This window comes from Aythya fuligula, chromosome 1 (genome assembly GCF_009819795.1).
Source record: "Aythya fuligula isolate bAytFul2 chromosome 1, bAytFul2.pri, whole genome shotgun sequence".
In the NCBI taxonomy this organism is placed as follows: Eukaryota; Metazoa; Chordata; class Aves; order Anseriformes; family Anatidae; genus Aythya; species Aythya fuligula.
Window position 1 is genome coordinate 117,437,501 of NC_045559.1, and position 14,837 is coordinate 117,452,337.

A 14,837-nucleotide genomic window follows, 5' to 3' on the forward strand; every position below is an offset into this window, starting at 1 on the left:
TTACTTGACAGGAAGGCAGATTCATTGTTTGCAGTCACTTCTACATTGTGGCAGTCATGAATTAATAAATTGGTCAAACTTAAATTAAATTAAAATGCTATTAGAAAATCTGTCTTTGTGATGTTTTTTTTTGGATTCTTGTAGCACTGGTGGAGAGTTAAAGCTGGGTTATTGCCCTTTCACATCTACTACTAGTGTGATCCAGATGCACCTGCTTTCTTTGTTTGCTTTTTGGACGTCTTTGTGGGCATTGAGATTTCCATGCTGCATTTTGACGTGACTCGATAAAGCAGCAGCCATTGTAACCCCATGATTAAACAGAAAAAGGAACAGTTTTGTTCGTGTAGAGTAGCTTACGTTGTTCCTCCATCATTTCCATTTGGTCTGTACATTTTTGCATAGAGGCTAGCCCAGAAGAATGTTCTGAGGTCAGGTGTTTTGCTTTGGTTGTTACAGCAGTGTAGGTCATTCTAGCCATCTGAACAATTTCCAAAAAGGATGGCATGGTTTTTGTATTTGAAATTCAAGAAAGAGCTTCTAAGGAACATCCAACTCAGTTTTAGGTCTTTCTCTCTAGAGCCTGATTTCTTGGCAAGTCCTTGCTGGTTCCTGTTGCAACTCCACAGTTTGTTAGATCTTCAGAGATTATAGAAAGCTAAATTTTTCTCTCTTTCATCTGATACTGTGCTGATACTGTATTTCAATGTCCAAGTCCATTGTTCAACAGATTTTAATCACTGATTGCTCCAAGCTATGAGTTTCTGCTGAAGCTCTTGTAACTTGCCATGTTAGGTGATTATACTGCAAATGCGTAATAGTAATGAGGGATGTGTGTATACTAAAAGCAGAAGTAGATTTTTGAATTTCTAAAATTTGTGCTTATTTATTACAATATGTGTAAGCAATAATTTGCATATTAAAATATCTTTGCAGACTAGAGATGACAGGTTTCATTGATAGTAGTAGGCAGCTGGTTTTATGGCATATTTATCATGAGATTATTATCAATACTTTGGAAACTGGAAAATGAGTTTACAGTTAAGCAAAGAAAATAGTCCATAGGAGAAATGCCTGTTAAATTTCTGCAGTGTTTACATTCTTACCTACACACAGTAAGTTACAGTTTTGTCAAATTTCTCTTAAGAACCATAAGCCATTGTGATTATTTCAAAGTTTAATTTGGCATATACCTTAGACTTTTGGTACATATTTTTGCAGAAACTCCTTGAAATTAGTTCTTATGACAGGCACATTGTTGTCTGCTGCTACCATTCTTTGATTCTAGTATTCACTGCTGGCAGCACGTTGCACTTCTGTGTCTGTGATTGTTCTTAAGTCAGTAAGAGCATCACTTGATAGATAATGTTTGTGGTAATAAAAGGTTTAAATGGATTCCAGTTTCATGATCTTCTGTGGCATTTGGAAAAGAGAAAGTGAGAGATAATTTAATAAAGCACATCTCAGGAAAGTCGAAAGGTTGAAAGCTTTAGGTTCACATTTAATGCTAAAAGTTCAAAGGTTAAAAAAAAATAAAGTGTTGAGTTAATTTTTTTCCAGTTTAAGAATGTTACAATGAAGTGTTCTGTGTTTTAAAATGATGCTTACGTAGAATTTACAAATAGGCTTTCCAAATTGACTGTAGCATTTGGCAAAACATGGAATATGTATAAACTGCATGAACTTCTCTATTCTCTAAGGCCATTTTATTTCCCTAATTAGTTTTTCATGGATGAAGATTTATACAGTGAGATGATTTAAGCAGCCAAATCTTATTTTTCTTTGGTAAATACAGATGGGGGTACTGTGGCTAATAATAAATAAGTCCAGTCAGATGTGGTAGCATGTGGTTGTGCAAAACATGCACAGTGAGCTTGTATCTATTGAGGTTTGTGAGCTCTGTCTTAATACCAGTCTAGAACTGACCCTTTGTAGATTATCAGTACCATTTTCTTGGCACTCTGTTTCTGGGATTGTTTATTAGCATACCCACAGCTTGTTTTTAGCTGAGCTAATAAATCCTTTAGAATCAGGGTCACTGTGACTTTTAAGTGACTTTGCATGGAGCTAGCTCAAGTCCATCATGGTTTATTAATTTAGGTATTGACTGAAAGATACTATACTGTGTCATCATGCCCTGAAGCAGCACAGCTGTTTTGCATATACTGCATTTGAGCTAATAAATCCTGCTAGACCTGAGCTGGCTTTTAATAGTGTTGCAGATGTACATACAACCTGAATAACAGCTCATGGATTTGCAAATTTTACTTTTACTTGTAGTCACAGATGAATAACTCATCCCCTTTCTGTAGTGGTGAGTACACCCAACCCTAGCTCAGTGTCTTGTCTTCCTCTGCCTACTACAGTGCTCTGGAAAATTCAGAACATGGTTGAGCAGCATGAGACATGAACAGCTTGTTTCACCAGGAGAGCTTTGTGATGGAAGGAAGGTCAGGCTGAGAACTGTTATTTGCTTCTCCTTCAAGGAAGGAATGGGGAGTGCATCTTGTGCAACCATGCTTCAGATTATTTTCAGTATCTGGGCAGTGCTACACTCAGCCTGTGAGTCACATGTCGTCATGTTTAAACAGAGTTTTCATTTTGTTGTGTAGGCAGGAAAAGTTTCTCAAGAAACTGTGGAAGATGACCTGTGTGAGGTTTATGTTTTACATTTCCAAGTATCCCATCATGTCAATGAAATTCTTTACCCTAGTGGCATTTAATGGAGACATATTTAAACTTCTTTTTCAAACTTGTGGGGAAAGAAGATTTGGTTCTTTCTTTTAACCATAATAATTGTTTCTTTCCTGCTCCTACAGAGCTCTGTTTTGCAGAGGATACAGATTATTGTCAGTTACTCTACTCCTGTGCCCTTCTATATAACAGTGGGCGTTTAATTGATATACAAGCTTGCGGTTGCTCTGCCATTTAAGAGTGAGATAAATGGATAGAACTTACAATGTTGTGTTCTTGCTTTAATTGATCATCACTTCCATTTGGATAACAAAGAAAGTGGATCTCATGCTGAATATGGAGAGGTGAGATGGGACGTGTTAGTTGTTGCAAAGAATTTGAGTCAAGCTTTTCCGTAACACCTGAAGGAAGTTGATTCCGTTCTATGAGTGTAAGCTCTTAAATAATCTTTGCTCTGTCAAGAGACAGAAGCAGTCCATTATGCCAGCTATTTATTGTAAGGCTTTATAGATATTTATTTATAGAAATGCCCTGTAACAGTGAAGGAAACTGGTATATTACTACAGGATTCTTGTCTTTCGTATCACGTGGAGTTTCAGAGGCACTGGGAACTCCCTCAGAAATGAGTCAAAAAGCAATGCAGATGTGCTGTTTCCAAGTCTGTATCTCCTGTTTTCAGATACAATTTCCAAGTTGCACTGATTGGATTAGGTGACTGAACTGTTTTGGGCTAAGTATTAATTTAAGGTGTGGTTTTGTGTTTTTTTTTTCTTATCTTCACTCATCACGAGAAAATAGGGGGGAAATGAAGTACTGTTTTCTTAACTCTTGGGTGAGATGAAGGAGGTGAACTCTTTCTATCTGGATTGATGATGGAGAATTGTCCCTTAAATATCATGAGACTCATGTGAAAGTTATGAAAGAAATTACTTTTCAGATGACCTTTCGTTGACATAGCATCCAAATCCATTCACAGACAAATTGTCATTGGATAGGTTCGTTATGGGGATATGTTACATCTGCCAGTTGCACAGTCCAAGACGAGTTGGACAAGTTAAAACCTCATTTTTAGAGCTGTGACTTGAATGTGGTTAGGAACAAGTTTGAGCTCAGCAGCGCTGGTTTAATCACTAACATTTGATTACTGTGGAATGAAAAGGAGGGAAAAGATTGAAGGGCACCGATTTCAGAGGCTTGAAAGGAGTATTGCAACTGCACGAAAGGAAAAGCGAAAATGGGGGAAAAGAGAAAAAGCACTACAAACTTAATAGGAAGTACTTCAAAGTATTTTATAAATGTGTGGAAGTAACAACAAGTCTATTTGAAATTTTTCATGCTAGGTCATAGCACGAAATCCTGTAAGTGCTGGTTAAGAATACATTCTGTAGTGGTTTTTTATTGCTGATGTGCACATCTGTTTGACGTGACTTGTTTTATAATGTGTCGGTTAACAAAGAAAAGAAAAAAAGTGTCTGTGACTTTTGGTAATAACTGCAAATGGAAGCACATGTAGAAAAGGAAGAAAACAAAACTGATTGCTTTCTCTGATTGTGTATTACTGCTGCTTGGAAAGAGTTTTCTAGTTTCTTACATTGTTCTGTCACTGAGCCAGAATACAAGTTTTGTTCTTGTTTTTTGATCCAATACAAGTCATTTGTTCTTCGGGGTTCAGATACCACTCTCTCTACAGGACTTTCTAGTTAGAGAGAATTGGTATGATCCTTAAAAATTACCAGATAGTCATCTATTACTCAGCATGCATCTCCTTGGTGCATTGTAGTTGCTGTTCATCATAGAGTTCAATGTGCTGTGGAGAAAGCTTTTGGTACTCAGGCTGTCTCAGTACAGCAGCATATATTGCAATTTCCACTAAATTGCCTGAGAAAAACAGCAAAGTAACTTGTCCTGCATGCTGTGCTACAGCTAAAATGTTGTCATTAACTGAGCTACCTGACATTGTAGAGTTGATTTCATCAGAGTAGATTGATATTTTCAATTCTGGTTTTGCCTGGCTTCTCTGGACTTAATGGTATGGACAAAATATGCTAGTCCATTTCTAGTATTAGTGAGCAACTGGTTTTGTGTTGCCTATATAGAGCCCAGGGGTTCTAGACCAAAGAAACTTTGATCGAAACAAACAAGCACGTAACTTTTGGCTGTATAAGAAGCAGCCTGAACAGTTGATTCTGTCTTCTGGGTGACTTTGGGCACTCCGTTTCTGGCTGCTAATGTTCGATAACTGCAGTCTAATGGCTTCTTTAACCCTTCCTAGAGTAGGAGTTGGGAACAGCTTGTCTAGACTAGCTCGATATGTTAAGAATAGATTTCCTTTGTGTCTTTCAGATTCCAGACTTCTTCCTGTAAAACTGAGATTCTTTGTTGATATCAGAAAGTAAATTTCCCTGTCATTGTGTTCAGGTAAAAACTAAGCTAGAGAAGAAAAATCATTACAAGCAAAAGGAAAAGTACAAATAGTAGGATCATAAGCAACAGAAGTAATTTTTATTTTTTCTGGTTCAAGTATATGAGGGTGTTCAAGGAGAGGCTGGACGTGGTGCTCAGGGACATGGTTTAGTGGTTGACATTGGTAGTAGGGGGATGGTTGGACCAGATGATCTTGGAGGGCTTTTCCAACCTTAATGATTCTGTGATTCTATGAAGTAACATTCTTTACATTCTTTTCTTGGTAATGTACTATTGCCTTTGAGGGCACTTGATATAAATGTTACTCTTCCTACTAAAAACTCCCTTAAAGGACTGCAAAGTCTAACCTTTAGCTAACCTGAACTGCCTAAATGAGTATTGGCCACAATATTAAAGAGATGTCAAAGACTGGTGTTGAATTTTTCTGCCACTCAGAATTTGTTTGATAATGGTACTTTTAGCTCAGCTTCGAATATACATTACCTGTATTGCCCTGGGCAAAGGCTAAAGAGAAGACTTAAATGCACCAACATGCACACCCTGAAGCAAAAATAAATAAATAAATAAGTAGATCCCTGGGGGTGAGAGCAGTGAGGGTGGGAAAAAAAAAAAGAAGCACAACCTAATGTAACTTCTAAACAGGAGAAATTCCAGTGATTTCAGCAGAACTACTTGCAAGTTATGAGACTTTTAGAGCATTTTGCTGGACTTCAAAGCAATAAGTATACCACTCTGTTACAGTTTCGTGGATTAAAGGAGAAACTTCTGGCTTCCAACAGCAGACCGTGTTTAAATTTATTATAGTTGTGTAACCCAGTTATCAATGTGTGCAGCACAACAGACGACTGGCGTAGTCATAAGCTTGGAGTGACTCATTAAGCACGTGGGAGAGAAGGTTCTGCTACAGAGTCTTGATAAAAGGGTGTTTATTAGCCCTGGGTGCACCTTAATTATTTTAAGGTGGCATGTATTTGTTTGTGTTCCTAAGTCTGAATTCTTACCATCATCATTAAACAGATCAATAAGGATAAAACTACCCAAACATAAAGCTCTCGACAGCCAAATAAATGCAGGTACCTTTTGTATTCAGTTACTGACTGCATAGCGGATCAAAGTATGAACTGTGTTGCCACCTAGTGAGAAATCTGTAGGTAGACATGTCGACTTCGAGTTGCATAAACTTCACAAATTACAGGGAGGAAAGAGAAAAAGCACTTGATCTATAAATTCATTTTTCAGTGTGAATTTTAATTTCAGTTAAGGGTACAAAAGTATAAAGCTGCTGCATGTTAGCATGTCCTGATAATACTGTGAAATTTAGTGTTCTTAGTTTTCTTATTTCTTTAGTCTTTGGGAGGAGCAAATTAATAAAAACCTGTGATTTGACATACTGTCCAAACATTTTAATCCATCTGTGCCCCTGAGATGGGCAATACTGCTGTAACGTAGCCATTTGTTTCTGCTGCTGTGCTGTCAAGACATATTGTTCTTATATGTGTGCATGCAGAATTAGTCTGGCTGAAAAATTGCTCAAAAATTGCTCTGAGGGGAAGGGGAGAAGTTTATTTGCAGTGGGGACCGATTCCACAATCCTGTTTATTGTGCAGTTGCACAAGCAGCTTCACTAGCATGAAGGTGAGAGATGCTGCAGGAGGGGAGACTGAGATGACAGAGGAGGGAACAATTGTTGCTTTTAATGGGGCTGCTAGACTAAAGCGTTTGTCAGCTCACTTTTATTAGAAGGAAAAACAGTATGTGTAATTTTATGAAATTATGACCTTCTAGTCTTTTCAATAAAGAAGGCTATTGTGACTTTACAGCAGAGCATTTTGCCATTTCAGTGCTCTGACCAGCATGTAGCATTCTTTTACCAAATACACACTTTGTGTTTAACTGTCTTTTTTTGTCCTATTTTAAAAAGAAGTTTCACAGCGTATTCTGACAGACCAGCAGCCGCACACCCTTTCACTTACCTCTGTTAAAAAATTCATTGTATTGCAAAGTGTTTAAAATGGTGGTTTGTAATGTAACAATGTGGCCTATGGTAATTTAAAAGGTGTTGTGTATCAGGCTGTTATGCAGTGCTGCATAGCAGGTGGGAACATGGGATTTAATATAATACGGTTATCGGTAGTGAACACGCTTTCATTATGTGATTGATCGCATCTTGAGAGTCAATGACTGTTTTCAATTTCCTTTCATAAATTATTGAAAACAGATCAAAGATAAGAGAAAGTGTTATAGACCTTACTGCCGAGGTTTCTGAACATCTTCAGCAAGCACCTCCATTTCTGTGTGCATGTCCAAAGTTGTGACAGAGACACCTCTCCATACTCCTTTTTGAATTAATTTACTGGGTTTATGAAACTATTTCTAATGTCATGATCCTGCTTAGGTTTTGCCACACTTCTGAAACTGCTGCTTTGCCACCAGGAGAACTACTAGCAGTGTTTTGAAATAGACTGTGGACTTAAGAAGAAGAAAAAGAAGAAGGAAAAAATAAAAAAAAAAAAAAAAAAGAAAAGAAAAGAAAAAATTAATCCAGGAAGCCTTGGTTTCATATTTCATCATTTCCTCCCTTCTTCCTCTGTCCTCCTACCTAGCTGAACATGCTGTAAATCATTTGTTAATAAATGATTTTAATTATCTGCAATAGCTATTAATACTCTTTCATACATTCTTATACACTTTTTTATTATTTCAGGTTGATTCATTATCCAAAATACACAATTTTCTTTATGAAGCATTGCTTATTTGTATTCCAATGAAAATGAGGAAATGAGTAAAAGAAAGAAGGATTTGCTTTCATGGACACAAACCATCTATTGGTACATTGATCTGGATAAATCTGGTGGAGTGGAGGCATTGGCAGTCATGAGAGAGAGGGAAAGTTTTTTTTTTTTCCACACTTTTCATGTTTTCATAGCTGATGGAGTGTGAACTGGGGAAGGAGAACTGCCTTTTAAATGTCTCAAGACACCTAATTCTACGTAAAAGTTCATCAATATGTTTACATTTATGTCCAAACACTGAGAAAGAATAGAGTAGAAAAATGGATGTTACTCAGAATGTAGTGAGCATCTTTAAAGTTTGATTCCATGAGATGGAGATTTCCAAAGGTTTCTGCATATGGGGGATTAGAAATGCAATCTGGTTGCTAAGTATTAGTTGCAACTACGTTTTGCTTTTCTTTCTCCCCCCTCTTTTTGTTTCTGCAGTAGCCTTGAAACAAAAGATACTGAATATTGATTATCTCACGTTGTCATTGTAATTGCTGATTACCAGTGGCTTTTTTTTATCGAGGGCCATTTGTGAACTATATACATTTGTTTCTTTTTGGTATGCTTTTATCATGTTCGGTAAGCTACAGATTGATTATGAAATACAAGATATGGTGGTGATGCAGTGGGAGGTATGTACTTGTGCTTCTACGTGTGTTTTGCAACATCCTAAGCAGCTCCTGATGCTGGCTTTTGTGGTCATGTTTGTCTCCTGCTTCCATATTCTTGTCCTTGCTTTTATGCCAGCTTCCATACTTGAGATTGCTCACTGAATGGTTCTTTCATACAATAGGGCACTGAGCCAGTGGGGGAAAAAAAAGAGAATGTTTTTTTGTCAAGTTAACACACTGAAGTGGTTTGGTATGTGGTGTGACAAGCTCAAGACTGCTGCACAGTGGAGCAGAGGGCAAGAACGTGCATGGGATGAAGAGAGAGAGCCAGCAGTTAAATTAAATCAGTTTGGCTTCTGTGGAGCTTTAGCCACCCTAAAGTGCATGGGAAGGGAGGCAGGTATGCTTTTACTGCTTGTTGAGGCAAGAAGTCAGAGAAACGGGAAGACTGTCATGGAAGAAATAAATAAAAAATCTGTGGGGCAGGAACATGGTTGTGGTTCTGGAGTACAGGGGCTTCATTGCCAATGCCAGTATAAGATGTTCCCACCTCCCGCTGCTTGTTCCTGCTGCAGTATGTTGGTTGTGACGAGTCCTTTTATGACTTACTTTCTATATTATTAGAACAATAAAGCCTAAGAGTAGTTCTCTCAGAGGGTGGGAAAAAGCAAGCAGAGATGGGGATAGGGAAGCTTTTAAGCTTGCCCTGGAAGATCACCTGTCTTTGGAACTGCAGCCTCGGATGCAGGACGATTGGTAAAAACAAGAGTTGGCTGTGGTGCAGGGTGCATCGTGCTCTTGTTACGTGCTGTCTTGAGGCAGAGGTAGATGGCAGCGTGCTCAGCTTGGATGTAGTCGTATCTTCTGGGGAGTCCTTAGGAGCATGGTGGCTACTGCAGTTTACTGGACTACAAAGCAGTGCAGACCTCTTTCAAGTGCTGGTGGCAAAGTTGTTTTGTTTTGTTTTGATTTTTGGCAGGGAGAGAGGGGGCTGCACAGGCAGGCTCTGTGGGAAGAGACCAGGGGCTGCTCCATGCCAGACACAGCCAGTTGCAGATGGCTCTACAATGGACCAAAGCTGAGCCTATCGGCCACATATGTGGCATTTCTATGAAAATATATCTCAGGAAATGTAGGAGGGAGAGAAAGTGAGAGGGAACAAAAAAAAAGGGAGAAGCAAATGGCAGAGTGGATCCATGGCAGAGCGGATACTCCCTGTGGCCTGCGGAGGGCCTGCGTAGGAGCAGATAACCACTGTAGCCCTTGCAGGACCCATGAGGCAATAAATAGATATTCCTAAAGGAACTGCAGCCCATGGAGGATACATGCTGGAGCAGCCTTTTTTTTTGTGTGAAGGACTGCAGCCTGTGGAGAACCCATGTGAGAGCAGCAGGAAGGTGTGAGGAGGAAGAAGTGGCAGAGGGGAACTGCTGTGGACTGACCATAGCCCCCGATGCCCCTGTGCTACTAGGAGTAGAAGAGTCTGGAGTGAAAGAGTAAAGATGAGCCTGCAAAAGTGAGAGCAAAGGTGTTGTTCCAATGTTTTTCTTTGTTTCCCACTACCTGAATCAATAATTACACATTTATTTTAATTGGCAATAAATTAAGTTAATTTTGTCACATCAAGGTGTTTTTTTTTTTTGCCAGCAACAGTAATTGGTAGGCAACCTCCTCATCTTTGTTTCAACCCATGAGCTCTCTTGTTTCTCTTCCTATTTTCTCCTTGAATCTTGCTGAGCAGCAGAACAAGGAAGAAGAGCATGGGTGGGAGTTCAGTTTCTAGCCAAGGCTAACCCACCACAAAACCAAAACTGACGTATTTGTAGAGTGAAGCAGTTGGTGTGAAGGTACCAGTGTCTGTATTGTGTACGCCTCAGGGGGGTTACTTTGAACTTTGATTAGTCTGACCCTGTAGCCTGACTGCTGTTCGTGACTGAAGCACATCAGGCACATTTCTGAAGCACATCATTCAGTTCAGTTGGATCTAGCAGAAGTAAACACCAGCTTCTCTGGGATGCATACCAAAAGATGGTAGGTGGGAATGACTGGGAGATGTTCTTCAAAAGTATGTTCCTGACCCAAAATAAAACTTGGGAATGGTTACCACCTGTCGTGTTGCTATCTGCAGTTTACAGCCATGGTGATATTTGAAATCTTCTTTGAATTACAACATAATGATGTTAATTAGATGATTAATCCAGGAATCATTTCTCTGCTGCAAAGAAATATAGATAGATAGATTTCATTTTAATTCTTAGTACTGACATCTATATAAATTATGTGATCACATTCTCTTTGTGCAAAATACATGGAAGTGATTTAAGCAAACAGTTTACTACTAATGTAGATACTTCTTTTCAAATACAGTCATACCCAAGCTGTGGATGGAGAATTAATATTTTAAAGGCTTGAACTGGGAAAATCAAAAATGATTTTCTATGTCTTCTGTCTCACTAAGAAAGATTGTGATTATACCTCAAAGATGTTATAATAGTGCTATAATTCAGGCTGCTAGGGAGCATCTAGCTCTTCCATGCTGTAGGATACCTTCAAAATATGTTCGATGTGTTTGAGATGATGTTTTAAAAACTTGGTTATCAGATTTGAAAGGAAATTTGGTGTTTGCCAGAATTGTCAAGGATGCATATAGATAGTTAACTCCCATATAAGTTTTAAGTGGTGCTCATGTTTCATATTTGTATCAAAGACTGATATTTATTTCTAACATTATTTAGACCAGCTATCTTTTCAGAGCTTCCTGCAATTCCATTTTCAGTGTTGCAACCTTGCCCAAGCACAAAACTGTGTTTTCTCTGTGTTGTTTATCACAGGAATTTCCTTTTCCATTGTAGAACTTTTCTATTTGTTATAGAAGTATGAACTTCAATGGCATTTTAACAATCTCAGCGACTCTTAGAGCATGTTCTTTTGGCTAAAATTTTGTTTAATGTTGAAGGATGATGTTCAAAATGTAAGCTACGTAATCGTTAGTAAACGGTACATGCCACCTCTTGCTCCTTAAAACTAAGTTAATCCATTGGCAGGTTCTTGAACTGTCCTAAATCTCTTTGGGGTGTTATGAGGAAGGCATGTTTTGACTTAGGATGAGCAGGACTTTTATTACAACAACATATGGCAAAATATTTAGTAGAGGTTTAGGAAAGTTAACAGAAGATAGGAAATAGTTTATATGATGTTATATTCAGAATGCTAAGTTACAGATAATATGGTGGCTCACAAAATAATAATGGGATTTTTCTTAGGGCATCTCTGGTCCCATGCTTGCAGCCAAGAGTTTGCTTGGCTTTAGGTTCTATTCAGAACTATTCTATTCAGCAGTATCTGCGGGTGGTTAGGATTTTAATTACCCCTTGAGGAGTGTGCGGAGCTCAAATTTAACTCAGTCTGGGTAAACCATTTGAGAAAGGGCTGAGTAGATGATGATGATGTTTTTTAAGTGAAAATGATGATATATATGCCATCTCTGCCTTTTCTTCTCCTTTCCTGTGCTTTCTTACTGGTCTTAAGCATAACACCTTTTGGCATTTGGGTCAGAGTCCAAATGGACCTCAGAATCCATCATGGTTTTTGACTTGTGGCTTGTTTGAATCAATGCGGTATGTATCTGTCTGTTTCTACACCAAGTTTTCTTCTTCCCTAATAGGTCCCCTGTTAAACAAGTTCCTACTGCTTTTAAAATAGGACTTTGTTCTGCTCTTAGCCCTAAGCCACTTTGGTCTTACTAAAGCCTTGTTCTGTGACTTCTATTCATTTGCTTTGCTGTTCAGAAATTATATTTTCCACATTCTTCTTCCTCGGTCAGTGAGCAGTTGTTTTGCTCGTGCAATATTACACAAAGGAATGAGATAATTTGCAGCATAAGATATTTTCTTTCTCATAGTTCTCCTTTCCTGCAGAAAATATATAGATATCACAAGAAATGAATAAAGCAAGCAGCCAAAATAAATGATTTTGAACACAATATTTACCCAAAAAGAAAGCAGAACTTTCTGTAGTTTCCTGTTGGATTTTCACTTCCCATATGAAAATAGGTATCAGATAACCATGGCAAGGTGTGGTAGTATTAACATCCTTAGATCATAAAAAGCAAAATAAGTGCTGTATTTTCTGGAGATCGTAGTCATTACAGAAGCATGTAGTTTTCTGTTCTCTTAAACCATCTATCAGTATACTTATCTGTGATGCCATTTAGGAAGGACTGGATGCGTACTTCGGTGAATGACAAGGAGAATCATACTGCCTAGAAGGAGTGGGGTGGTAATCATATAGTGTTGAATCCATACCTTAGCACAATGGAAGTGAATGTTACCATATGGTAACTACCGTAGTAGATCCTCTGTATGAAGACAGTAGTATGTAGGTATCTTTAAGTAATGAAAGACATTCTGTTGTTTTTGTGTGTGATAGAATTTTACCTCTGTATTAAGGACAATTTTGATGTGAATTTTGTTACTTAAATTTCATCTGCATCACCAAAATAGTTATTTGCATCTTTTCACTTTTTTTTCACATTTTTTCTGTTTGCACTACCCAAAATGTTGTTTCACCATCATGGTTTTGAAGGGGTTACTCTGCTCATTTTGATTTTAGGTTAGGTTTGCAAGGATGAGGGAGGAAGCACATAATGTAAATGTAATGTGAAAGTTATAGGAAGTAAATTTGCACTTTGTGAATCTGAACATTTTTATTGGATTAAAGCTCAGACATTTTACAAATTCTTCTGAATTTATAAATGACTAAAGATTGTGAGTCTACCATTAATCTCAATAACCTGTTAAATGCCTCACATGAAAGAAAGTTCATCTGACTTGTAGTAATTTTGAATGTTATTAATTCATGTTAGAAATGTAATATGACACATAAGAAAATAGAACATTTTTTTTTTCACTGTGTAGCAGAAAAATATGATAAGCATTCTCAAATCAAGAAGCAGTATTTATATTTTCCCAGAAATACATATGTAGGTGGTTCTTGAGCAATGAAAAATTGTACAAAAAGAGAATAGAAAAGTAAAATATCTGCTTCAGACTACAGACTGGTATCCTTTCATCCTAATTATCAAGGCTTCACTCAAGATTTTGCTAATTTTTTAGAATACTGATGGTAACTTAAAAGAAGAGTTTTAAGGAAGATTAAGTGATACAAATAGCAAATATTTTCAATACAGAGGAAAGAAAATGAGTTCTGTATGGTTTGTCATTTTTTTTGCCTTTCTTTAATAAAAAGTATTGATTTGTGCTCAGAAGAAAAGTGTTGATTGATCAAAAACAATCTGTCACACTTTGAGAGATGTCAGCAGTTTCTGCTCCTTGTTTATTCACAACTGTTTGTCTTTCTCCTTCTCTAGAACAGGGATGCATGCTAGTGTATGTTGGTTTAAGTTTATGTCAGTGTCATTTCATATATTGTGATTTAATATATATATATATATATATATTAAAGAACCAAACTGTGGGAAATTCAAACATCAGAAAGAATATTTTTTATTATAAGGATGATCATACTCCAGTACAGGTTGTCAAGTCTCCATTCTTGGAGAAGTTCAGAACCCAAGAGGACATTGTCCTGGGCAACCTGCTTTAGATAACCTTGTGTTGAGCAGAGGAGTTGGACTAGGGACCTCCATGTTTTAATAGTTCTTACTATAGTGCAGTGAAAGAGCCCGTCTTTTCTATTTGGAGATAATTTTGCAGTGATACTGGATATTTAGGCTGAAAATTTGGTGTAGTCTGGAGGTCGGTCCTGTTAGCAGCTGTTCACCAATGGTGTTTCCCAGGGCTCAGTACTGGGACCACCTCTGTTTAACGTTTTTATCAGTGACCTAGATGAGGAAATTGAGTGTACCCTCTGCAAGTCTGCATATAATACTAGATTCCTGAGATTGCAGTGAGGAGCCTGTTGGTCTATTTTCTTAGTTGATAAGGAATAGGATGTAAGGAAATGATCTCAAGCTGCATCAAGGGGGGTTGATGTTAAGTAGAGTATCTTCACAGAGACAGAGGCCAAGCATTAGAATGGCCTGTGCAAGGAAGTGGTGGAATCCCCATCCCTGGAGGTATATAAGGGACATGTGGACATGACACTAAGGGACATGTTCTAATGATGGGGCTTGGTAGGACAGGTTGATAGTTGGAATTGACAATCCTAAAGGTCTAGGTCTTTTCCATCCTAGATGATTTGTGACTCTCTCTCTCTCTCTCTCTCTCTCTCTCAATCTGTATTACAGTTACTTCTTCAGGTTATGACCCAGAAAATCTTTTATCATTTGGTCAAATCAGGAAAGCCTGTTAGGCTTTATGTCTTTACATTT

General features: G+C 37.9%; 1 protein-coding gene across 7 annotated transcripts in view; it reads left to right on the plus strand.

Moving 5' to 3' along the window:
• The window catches only part of CASK (calcium/calmodulin dependent serine protein kinase), a 213,740-nt gene that overhangs the window by 71,430 nt on the left and 127,473 nt on the right, over positions 1-14,837 (plus strand). The gene's annotated exons all lie outside the window — the stretch shown is intronic.